The 11,143-nt window shown below is 34.2% G+C and overlaps 2 pseudogenes; one reads left to right on the top strand and one right to left on the bottom strand.

Moving 5' to 3' along the window:
- Window positions 1-583: 583 nt before the first annotated feature.
- On the top strand, window positions 584-3,321 carry LOC120188185 (annotated as a pseudogene).
- A 2,207-nt stretch (window positions 3,322-5,528) lies between these two features.
- On the bottom strand, window positions 5,529-8,873 carry LOC120188186 (annotated as a pseudogene).
- Between the last annotated feature and the right edge of the window lie 2,270 nt (window positions 8,874-11,143).

Genomic DNA, 11,143 nt, shown 5'->3' with positions numbered 1-11,143 from the left:
AACTTAGACGACCATTATTTTTTTAACAAAAAAGGATGAGTTTGAAATATATAGATAGTCGAATGATCATTTTGTAACTTTTAATAGTTAGGGACTCAACAAAACAATACTCTATAATCAAGGGACCATTTGGTAATTTTAATAGTCAGGGGACTCAAAAAACAATGTCCTATAGTTGGTGGACCATTTATATACTTTATCCAAAAATTAATTGAAAAGAATGTGCTGAAAATTCATAGAGTAATACCTTTATTAACAAGTAATGTAAAATATGAAAAATTAATTTGTGGTTGCAAAGTAAGAGAAATTATAAAAGAGTGACGATAGTGAAGGAGGGAATGAATTCCAAAAGTATGAGAAAATAAAGGAGATCCAATCATAGTCAAAATTGGAAACCACTCCTCTTAACTTCATTGCTTTAGACCCGCTAACTTACTTCTTTCCATTATTATTTTGTATTTTTTTTAATATTTTTGGAATCTTTCGTTTTCAGGAAGGCTTGTTTCTTTTCCATTTCTGTCATGTTCTCTGGTAATCATTTATGTAAATTCATTGTTACATTACACTGAAATAATTTTAAAAAATGGCATTCTTGAGGCTGGGTTCTAAGCCTGAAGTTTTTCACCGTGAAGGTCATTCTTGGTAAGCACATATATGAGAAATGGGGTTGTGTTCTACGTTTCTTTAATCTGGAAATCAATGTTTAGTTTCTTAAGATTCGAATCCATTGAGCGACTTCAGCGGGGAAAAAGAATGTTGTTTTCTCTAAAAATCATGGATTTAAGTGCGATATTACCATGAGACTTGCATCATATATGTTTATATTATTAATTTCATAAGTAGTTTGTTGTATAATTTGTACACCTCCATGACTAAAACACATTCTGCAGGGTGTGTGCGCGTCTACAAGGTGTATGTTTGCATCAGATTCTCGGATCTCAATTAGGGTTCTTTATGTTTCAGGGTTTGCACATCTGGACTTTTGAGTGACATTTGCATTAACATTGGAGAAATGTCTTTCAATCTCCACAAGGTGTGTTGTTTGCATAATTAAAAGAAACTAAGTTAAATTCTATTCTGTGTCTCATTCTGGATAATTGTTGTAGTTTCCATTGCTTTCAAGAAGTGGGTTGCTAGAAAAACTTATTGAAGAGTGTAGCAATGGAGAAGGATCGAGTTTAAGCCTGAGACTTGATGATATACCAGATGGAGCTATAGCCTTTGAGCTCATATCCAAGTTCTGCTACGGTGTACAGATCGAACTCACCGTGCAGAACGTCGCCAGCATCAGATGTGCAGCCGAGTACCTCGTAATGACAGAAGATTATGGAGATGGAAATCTCGTAATGCAGACCGAGTCTTTTCTTAATGAAGTGTTGGGGAATTGGGATGACTCAATTACAGCTCTTGAAGCATGTGAAGAAGTCATGCCACATGCCGAGGAGCTTCACATTGTCTCGAGATGCATCGATTCGTTAGCGACGAAAGCCTGTGCAGATCCGAGCTTATTCAGCTGGCCTTTGCCTGGACGTGAAGCCAAGCAGAGTCCCAAAAATGAAGGTTTATGGAATGGAATATCGACTGCAATGAAGACACAACATACAGGGGACGATTGGTGGTACCAAGATGTATCATTCCTTAGTTTACCTTTATATAAAAGACTGATTTTAGCCATTGAATCGAAAGGTTTAAGGCCGGAAAGCATCGTGGCGTCGGTGGAGCACTATGCTAGGAGGTATCTCCCCTTGATGAATTGACAATCGAGCTTCGACGATTTACACAATGTTAATACCGTGACTACTTCCGAAGCCGATAAGAGGGCTCTGTTAGAAGAGATTGTAGGTTTACTTCCTAACAAGAAGGGAGTCACGTCCTCCAAGTTCCTCATTAGACTGCTTCGTACAGAAAGGTGTTACATGCTAGTCCATCATGCCGAGAAAATTTGGAGATGAGGGTCGGAGCTCAGTTGGATCAAGCTTCCCTAGTTGACTTACTAATACCGAATACGGGGTACTCGGAGACACGTTTTGACGTTAATTGTGTTCAGCGGATGCTTGATCATTTCATGTTATTACAGCAAGCTGCAGCATTAGCAACTCCTTGCATAGTCGAGGAGGGGGAATCCACGAATGGATCAATTGATTCGTTTGTTGGTAACGCTCAATCCTACATAGTATTAGAAAAACTATTGGGAATGATATTTAAGGCTTGGCTTTCTCACTTTCTTGTTGAGTGATAGAGAACAAGGGGGACTCTCGCGCGCCGCCGTCCGTCCGGCTCGGCTCGGCTCGGGTCGTGGTCGTGGTAATGGTAATGGTAATACGTGTCTTCGACACGTCCGCGCGGATATTATCTTTTTAGAGTTCAGTTGTTACAAAAGAAGAGATTTAATCTGAAATTTTATGGACGATTTTAACCCTATTTCTAGCCTATAAATAGAGAGTATATTCAGCTTCTCAACTCACTCTGAACATTCACAATTCACTCTCAAAGTGTTTTATGCAATTATTCTTTCTGTGCTTTCCGATAAGAAGGGCAATACCACATGCAATCCACTCCAATTTCGGGTGTACAAAATTCGGAGCGACCGTGTTAATCTCGAGGGACGGTCCGCCTACTGCAGCGATTACACACATTGGGGCGAATTCGTTTCTAAGGCAGTGGTTTTTGCCACGACACGGTTTACGAATTTATTCCTTTTAATTACTGTTTATATTTCCAGTCAGTGTTAACGGTGTAGTTTGGCCACTTTGATAGACGGATTTTTAGTAGAAGCAGCATCAGATGTTAATTTCAAGCTCCCGAAATTCGAATCTCTCGCTGCAACAATTCCTGATTATGCAAGACCTCTTGATGACGGACTCTATCATGCCATTGATGTCTACATGAAGGCACATCATTGGATAACAGATAACGAACGAGAGCAGATTTGCAAACTAATGAACTGTCAAAAGCTGTCATTGGAAGCGAGCACTCACGCTGCCCAAAACGAGAGGCTACCTCTTAGAGTAATCGTTCAAGTCCTCTTCTTTGAACAACTCATGCTTCGAACATCAATCTCAGGCTGGTTCTTCGTCTCTGATACTCTTGAGAACTCACAGAACACTAGTGGTGGGGTCGAAATGAACTCGACGGCAATGCTAGAGCGCACTAATGGTAGCGATGACGACGTCAAGCAACGAGTTTCTGAGCTTGAAAAAGATTGTTCGAGCATGAAAGAGGAGATAGGGAAACTGATGAAGTCGAAGAGAAGTTGGAGGAATTTTACGAGGAGGTTGGGTTTTAATAGGAAATCGAATTCTTGTTGTCCAAAGGAACGAAGCCTACGAATATAGGATCAGCAGCCCCATCATATGGGGGCAGACAACAAAACTGTGAAAATATTGAAGTGCTTTCCTCCGGAACTTTGAAGGTCAGTTGATCTTATAATCAAGATGGAGATAAAATTTTATATTAAGAGAATAAATTTTAAAAAATCAAAAAAAAATGATGAATTTATAAAATAATACAACAAAATTGATAATTGATGTTAATACAACAAAATTTTGAACTTTATCCTATATTATGATAGTTGATGTTATATGGGCTTTGATCGTATTAATTTTAAGTTGATATCACGTAGTTTATATTTTATTTTTATTAAAAATTTAGTATATTTTCATCAATTTCAATCAATACTTGGATGTATTAGTGTGTATAAACTTATTCTGATTGATATAAGTATAGGTGATAAAATAAGTTGAATTCGAAAATCTGAGTTGGAAAAAATTTTGAATTTGATCCGAGTTGAGAAAATTTAAATTAGAAAATGTTTGAACCAAATAAATTAAATATATAAAACTCAAACTTTAAAGAGACTCCAACTTATATTTAATGTTAAAACTAAAATAATAAATTATGATTAAATATTCTTATAATTTATTAATAGTGAGAGTCTGAATTATAATTTTGAATTTATAAAGATATTTGATGGTAGGATAAGTGTATGATTAATAATTAAACAATAAATTATTGATTAATTAAATCGAACAATTGCTCCTGTAGGATATATATACTTTTATTATCAATTGATTACAAAAATTTTAAACAAATATCACTTTATAATCACTCATACTAAACAAAAATATTCTTTTCATTACCGATAGATTTTATCAAATTTCTTTTATGGTAAAATCCGAGTTCTCCGATAATTGTTGTGGAGACTTATAATTCACTGAATTCGTTCAAGGTAATGAAATGAATGTTTAGAATCAAAGTAAATTATAAATTTTTTCATTCAACTTTATTTTGATGGTTGAAGTTTAAAAGTTCTTAATTTACTCATTAAATTTTTAATTTGTTCTTATTTTAATCATTTGAATTTAGAATCATAATAAAAAGATAATATGTCAATCACGTGTACCGATTTCAACTACTTGTTAAATCATACTTTGTCAGGGATGTCACCAAGCAGAAGAACTAACCAGAGGGGTAGATGTAAAACATGTTGGAAATTCTTTTCTCCCAGAAATTTCAGAAACCGTGGGAAGTGACTGTCCAACAACCATAGTCACATTTCACTAAGCTTTTTGGAGATGGAAGTGAAACTGGGACCTAACTTAAGTGAAATCATGTGTCTCAAAATGTCCATGGCACATGGTCCTCCCCTTCATCTCCTTGTGTTTCACTAATATCTGCTCCACATACATTACAAATGTCATCGACCCTTGGGGGACACTAATGGTCTCTGTCACCACTCGAAGCTCTCTTCTCTTCCTTTAAACCACCTGGTTCGGTTTTAGGGGTAATGGGGCCCTTGGCTCAGTTTTGAAACATTTTAATCCCTAATGTCACAATTTTTACTCAAAATAATCATTTATTAGATGAAAATCATTAGTGACTAATACCCAACATATTATTAATGTGACTTTTTATATGTACTTAATTAACGACGTTGTACGTGTGACGTGTCACATCATCACATGTCACATCATCACTGCAACATACATTGATTGTTTATCAAGTAATGATTTTAATTCAACATAGATTATTTTGATAAAAATTGAAACATTAAAAATTAAAATGTTCTAAAAAAATAAGGATTAAAATGACCATTTATAAATATATCCGGGACTAATTATGTCGGTATGCATTGACTTTTACTCATTTAATTTCCATCTCTCCATGTCCATGTCCATGTCCATGTCCAAGCCTTTTGGCTGTTAGTTAAACTGATTGGTCCATGTCGCCCAAATGGGAAACAAGAAACTTGGGTTGACTTTGCTTTTAAAAACTGCATAAGAGCTTGGCCGATGAAGATAATAAAATCAAGGGCACTGTTCATAAGCATTAATTAGTACTTACAATGTGAAAAGAGAATCAGATTTTCCAGTGAAATAACAAGGTTGAAGACTTGATGTTCACATATTGATGTCAATACTAATAATTTTAATAATAATAATAATAATAATAATAATAATAATAATAATAATAATAAACAGTTTCCCCATTGAAGGAAAATTTAAGTCTTTTGTTCTTCTTTTCCAAATTCAATTTACCTTCTCCTTCATGGAGTAGCCAAGCTGCTCCATCTCCCAACTCAATTTGAAGCAACTCTTTCATGGCAGGGGACATATTCCTGTATACAGTAAACAGACATTAAGAAGAAGCCAATATTTCGAGGTAAAATCTTATTCAGATTAAGATATGATGGATGAGGAAACAATACACCATATGTACACTTTCACATTATACTTTATAATTCCATGGAACACCTATGACTCCTTGGGAAAGAATCAGGCTTGGAAGATGTGTGTGTATATATATATCTGCACTTTACACGATGAAGAAATTTATTTAATCTATACCTCCAATTTCTTTACTAACTCTTTGGCCGTGGGCGCAGATACAATGATTTGGCGTGCATTCGGACTAATAAATCCTTCTTCCACGGCTTTATCGATAAATGAAAGGAATGAGTTATAGTATCCATCAACATTCAGCAATCCAACCTGAAAGAATGTGGAAAAATTATGCATGACTATTAGTTTCATCGATCTGTAATCATTTTCTTGAGCGATTAATCGATATTTTACAGAAGAAGTCCAGGACTTTACTGGTTTATCATGGATTCCAAGCTGCGCCCAGGTGATCACTTCAAGCAGTTCTTCAAGAGTCCCATAGCCACCTGCATGCAGTTTATATCAGTCTAGGCCAAACCATTACTACAGTTTTTGCAACCAAAGCATGTGATACTGCAAAAGAGAGAACTTTAGTACAACATTTGATTGGAGAGACAGGAATGGACAAAGGGTATTCAAAAGCAATGACATCTATGATTCTACTTATCCAGTCAAATTCAAAAAGGAAAATGTGAAGGGGGGACATTAGAAGATTAAAACAAATAGATGAATGGTTGGAATTAATTATGAACTTCAAAAAGTGTGAAAAGATAAAGCAACAGGTAGTTTTTTTATCTCTCTGTTGTTCAATGTGCTATGGTTTTAACATTTAGGACATGCGAATAACAATACTCCCTTAAACCACTAGTCGCTTAATGGGTTTAACAAATAAATTTCTACTTATACCCACTTTTTCTCCACATTTCAAAAACAAAGGTATTTATTGCTGCTATCCTTCGTCGAAGTAGATGAACAATCCTCTGCCTACCATTCTTGTCATAATGGCTCTCATTCAACCTCATTAATCATTATCACCTTACAAAGCCTTTTCCATTTCTTTTCTTTTGTTTTAACTTTTGGTAGGTAACATGGAATGGACATTGGACAATTCCTCTTATGAATAAAATGACAGATTTGCCATTGTATATCCTCTTAACTTTCAAGATAAACCTAAAAGTCAAAGTTCAGCTAAAAAAGAACTAAAAAGTACTGCCTTTTGAGAGAAGTAAATAGGATTCCCCCTTGTTGAAATACATTTGAGGAAAAAGAAAAGTATACCAACCAAAGGAAGAGAGCTCCCTAGAGGATCTAATTTTCAGTGTAACATAGGCCATAGCTCATTACCTTTTCTAGATCTATCTTTTAGTGTAACAGGGAAACAATGGTTACATCAAATGACCAATCTTTCAAACTAAAAGGAAGTAGAAAGCATCTGATAGATATAAGTTTCCTTTGATTTTTCCCTGATATTTTGGTGCAAAACTGCTTATACTAACCTGGTAAGGCAATGAAACCATCTGAATGCTTGGCCATCTCTGCCTTCCTTTGATGCATATCTGCAACAGCCTTCACTTCCCCCACTGTTTCACCAGTTAACTACAAAGTGTTGAACAGAAAAACAAATAAGAATAGTGATAAATGAAGAGAGAAAGTGAGTGATTTCGAGTTTTGTGCATTGAAGCAATGATGAGAGTTGAAGGGATAGTCTAAAAATAAAGACCAACACTATACTTATGCGTATGTAAACTAACAGCTACTTAAATGGAAAAATGATAAAATTCCCAAAAGTTAGAAAAGTCCAACAAAGAAGAAACCAATACCATGATCCAAAAATATTGAAAAAAGCAGCAAGTTGAAACTGTAACAGTAACAGTGGAAAGTTTTTTTTTTGAAGGACGTAACAGTGGAAAGTTGTATGTATGCTAAAGGTCCATTTCCTCTTCTTTTTTCTTTTCAATTTTAAATAAAAAAAAAGTTTCATGGCTGTAACAGTAACAGACATACCTCTCGAGGCATGAGCGTCTTGGGAATAACTCTGTGGAGGGACAATAACATGACAAAAAAGTTCAGCTGTAATGGAAACCAAAACTAAGAATACTTTTGTAATGAGGATGACAAATTATAAAAAACAAAGCCAGTTCACTGAATTTGTTTCTTAAACTTGTTGGAATGTCTTTATAAAAAAATTGAGGTTTTACCCAATTACATGGCGACCACCATTATGAACAGCTTGTGAAACCAAACCCATTAAACCTATGCTGCCTCCTCCATAGACCAGATCAATGTTCCTTGATACCTGCAAAAAAGTACACAAAAAAGTCTTGGAACGAGAGATTCTTTTGAGCAACTATAGTTCAAAGTTCAAGCATGTTTCTACAATGAACTAATTTGATAAAACCAATGTTTCTTCAGAGTACATTCCTAAGGCTACCAACAATAAGATTGAAAAAGAAGCTTTCTTGTTCATTGAACACAGTAGTACTTCTTCGTACATTAAATTTCCGAACTTCTAATAACTTTTGACAATGGAAGCAAACAATGAATAGCTAGAGGCAACCAAAAGCAGAAGGCTAAAAGTTTGAGGGGTTTTGAAAATGGAAGATAACTTGGACCAATTCACAAACAAGTGAAGAACACTAAAAAAAAGTATATACAACCATATGGAAACAAAAGTTTAAGGCTTTAAGCAAGTTTCAAAAGTTTTCTTGAAAACCCCATTTCATCCATGTTAATAAAGAATTTTATAACAAATACCCTAACCAAAATAAGTATCATTTTGTGTAAAAGACCACAAGCAACAAAGAAAGAAAGAAAGAAAGAAAGAAAAGAAAAGAAAAGAAAAGAAAAGGAAAAAAACACCCAGAGCTTTGTGTTGAATACCAATTCTCTGCCAAGCTCAATAGCAGCATCCTGATAGCTACCCTTCTTTCCTTGGCTACTTCCACAAAACACACAAATCCTCCTAAATTTTGACTGCTGTGTTTTACTTTGCATCTCCATTAACTATATCTCTTTCTTTATCACAAGCTTTTGTTTTTCTCAGTGAATGTTTAGGATTCTTGCAGAACCAAAAACAGGGGGCCTAATTGATGCAAGAATATCTCTTGCTAGACCTGTCACTTTGCTTCCCAAGGCACACACAGATTAAATGTGAAAAGAATTCAAAGTGGCAAAGCTTAGACGCTTAAATTTTTTGTTGCTTGATTACTGCTGCTTGGCTACTACTGCACCACTCATTGCATTCTTCTCATGCGTATATATAAAACCTTGCCACACGTGAGTGCCTCATGGCACGCTTCTTCACACATACACAGCTAATCTTAGCACGCGTGGACCACTTGTTCTTATAATTATTTTAGACGCAATACAAAAATTACCAACATTTATTAAAACGGGCATTTTAATTTTAATTTTAATTTTTAAATTATTTTGATTCTTAATTTTTCAATTTTTGATCAAAATAGTTCATATTGAATAAAAACCGTTAGTTGAATGTTGATGTGGTATTTTTACATGCACTTAATTGACGACGTGAAATATATTACCTCATCATTTTGAGTGACGTGACACGTATTATACTATAATTATGGGTTACATGGTACATATTATATTATCAATTTGGATAACATGATCATCAATTAATATATGTAGAAATGATATATCAAAATATTAGAGATTAAAATTTTCCAAACAAAAATATTGGGGGCTAATTTTGTTATTACATATTTTGAGAATTTTGTTGTGAATTAGAAATCAACGCCACGTATTATACTATAATTATGGGTTACATGGTACATATTATATCATCAATTTGGATAACATGATCATCAATTAATATATGTAGAAATGATATATCAAAATATTAGAGATTAAAATTTTCCAAACAAAAATATTGGGGGCTAATTTTGTTATTACATATTTTGAGAATTTTGTTGTGGTGAATTAGAAATCAACGCTTTTTATTTCAGTCAAAGAAGAAGCAAGACATGGACAAGCGAAAATGGTAAATAAATTCTTTACTCGCAGTGAAATGGTAAAAAAAAATAATTTTCAACATAGATATTGCAAACACTTTATTTTTTGCAACACCAAATAAACATTAAATAACAAGTTACGGGTAAAATTTCATATGATATGTTATAGAGGAGAAATTGTTCTATTAACTTTGTTCATCACTTCATTTATGGTTATACATATCATATTTATTTTTTCATGTCATATTTTTTTATAAATTAAAATCATCTTCTTCCCCAATCTTTTAAGCATTAAATCTCCGTATTTTATTTTAATTCTCATTGCATAAATATGTAAAAATACAATCCATGTTGATCCTATCATTGAGTCCCTTTCAAGAATTTAACTAATCCATCCTTTTAAAATATAAAGATTCCATTAAAGACTTACATTTCACGTTGAATATTTTTGGCTGAAACTGAAAAAAAAATTCATCGGATTAAAGTAGACTGAAAAAAAAATTGAGATTCCATTAAAAAATCTATTGGCTTTGTATAGAAAACATCATTTCTCATAAGAATGGCACTTGATGGTTGCCTTAACTATAGTAATACCCTCGCAGTTGCCCATGGGATGTAGCATTTAATTGGATGGGATCATGGATGAGGTAGTGAACAAGGTTAATGAAATAATTTCTTATTATAAAGCATTATGCATTTCTGACTGAATAAGAACATTGGTGGGTGATGGCTAATTGGAATGGAAAAGTCGAGTTGGTCATTGAATTTGATTCTCAAGTAGTTTTAAACTGGATTTCTTCAATCTTCCTTTCAGGTGGTGGAATATTTTTGAGGAGTTCGATAGATTGATTTACTATATTGGGAAGGTTCCGTTCGTTCACACGCCAAGGAAAAGAAATACTTTGGCGGATTATCTTGCAAATATCGATTTAAGTAGATAAGAACTTTTTAAAGGTTGGTGATAAAGTTTGTCTTCAAGGCTGCTGTTCATGGTAACTTATAGGGGTTGATTCATTGCCAGTTTTTTGTGTTGGCTTGTTGTACCTATTTAGTAATGGCTACTATGACTCGGTTATTGATGGTTTATGGTTCTGTTTCGATTGTGGTATTTTTTTCCCTCTGTTTAAGTTTAGAGATTTTTACCGAGAATCACATTATCCCCCAACCCCAAGCTCTTTATCCCCAAACCCCAAGCATGCTGTCCCCATCTTCTCTTTCATTTTAAATCATTCCAATTGATTGATTTTGCTATATATTTAAATTGCCAAGATTGCAGGAACTAAACCCCTATGGTCTTTTAAACTAATGCAGGTCTTGTTATTTTAACATCCCCAATCCCCAAAACTTGGCCTCTTTAGCTCTTTGTTTCTGCCTATTTTTATATTTGCCTGTCTCTTACCCTATGTTTAGTCCACAGTAAACTCATAATTACTATGCCTTAACAGGGTTTTGAGCTTTCATTTTTTATATGTGCAAGCTTCTGCATGCTTCAGGCACTTATTGTTACTA

The sequence above is a fragment of the Hibiscus syriacus genome, unplaced genomic scaffold, assembly GCF_006381635.1.
Source record: "Hibiscus syriacus cultivar Baekdansim isolate YM2019G1 unplaced genomic scaffold, ASM638163v2 tig00116939_pilon, whole genome shotgun sequence".
Classification (NCBI taxonomy): Eukaryota; Viridiplantae; Streptophyta; class Magnoliopsida; order Malvales; family Malvaceae; genus Hibiscus; species Hibiscus syriacus.
The sequence above is the reverse complement of the archived record's forward strand: the minus strand, read 5'-3'. Positions and strand labels throughout refer to the sequence as shown.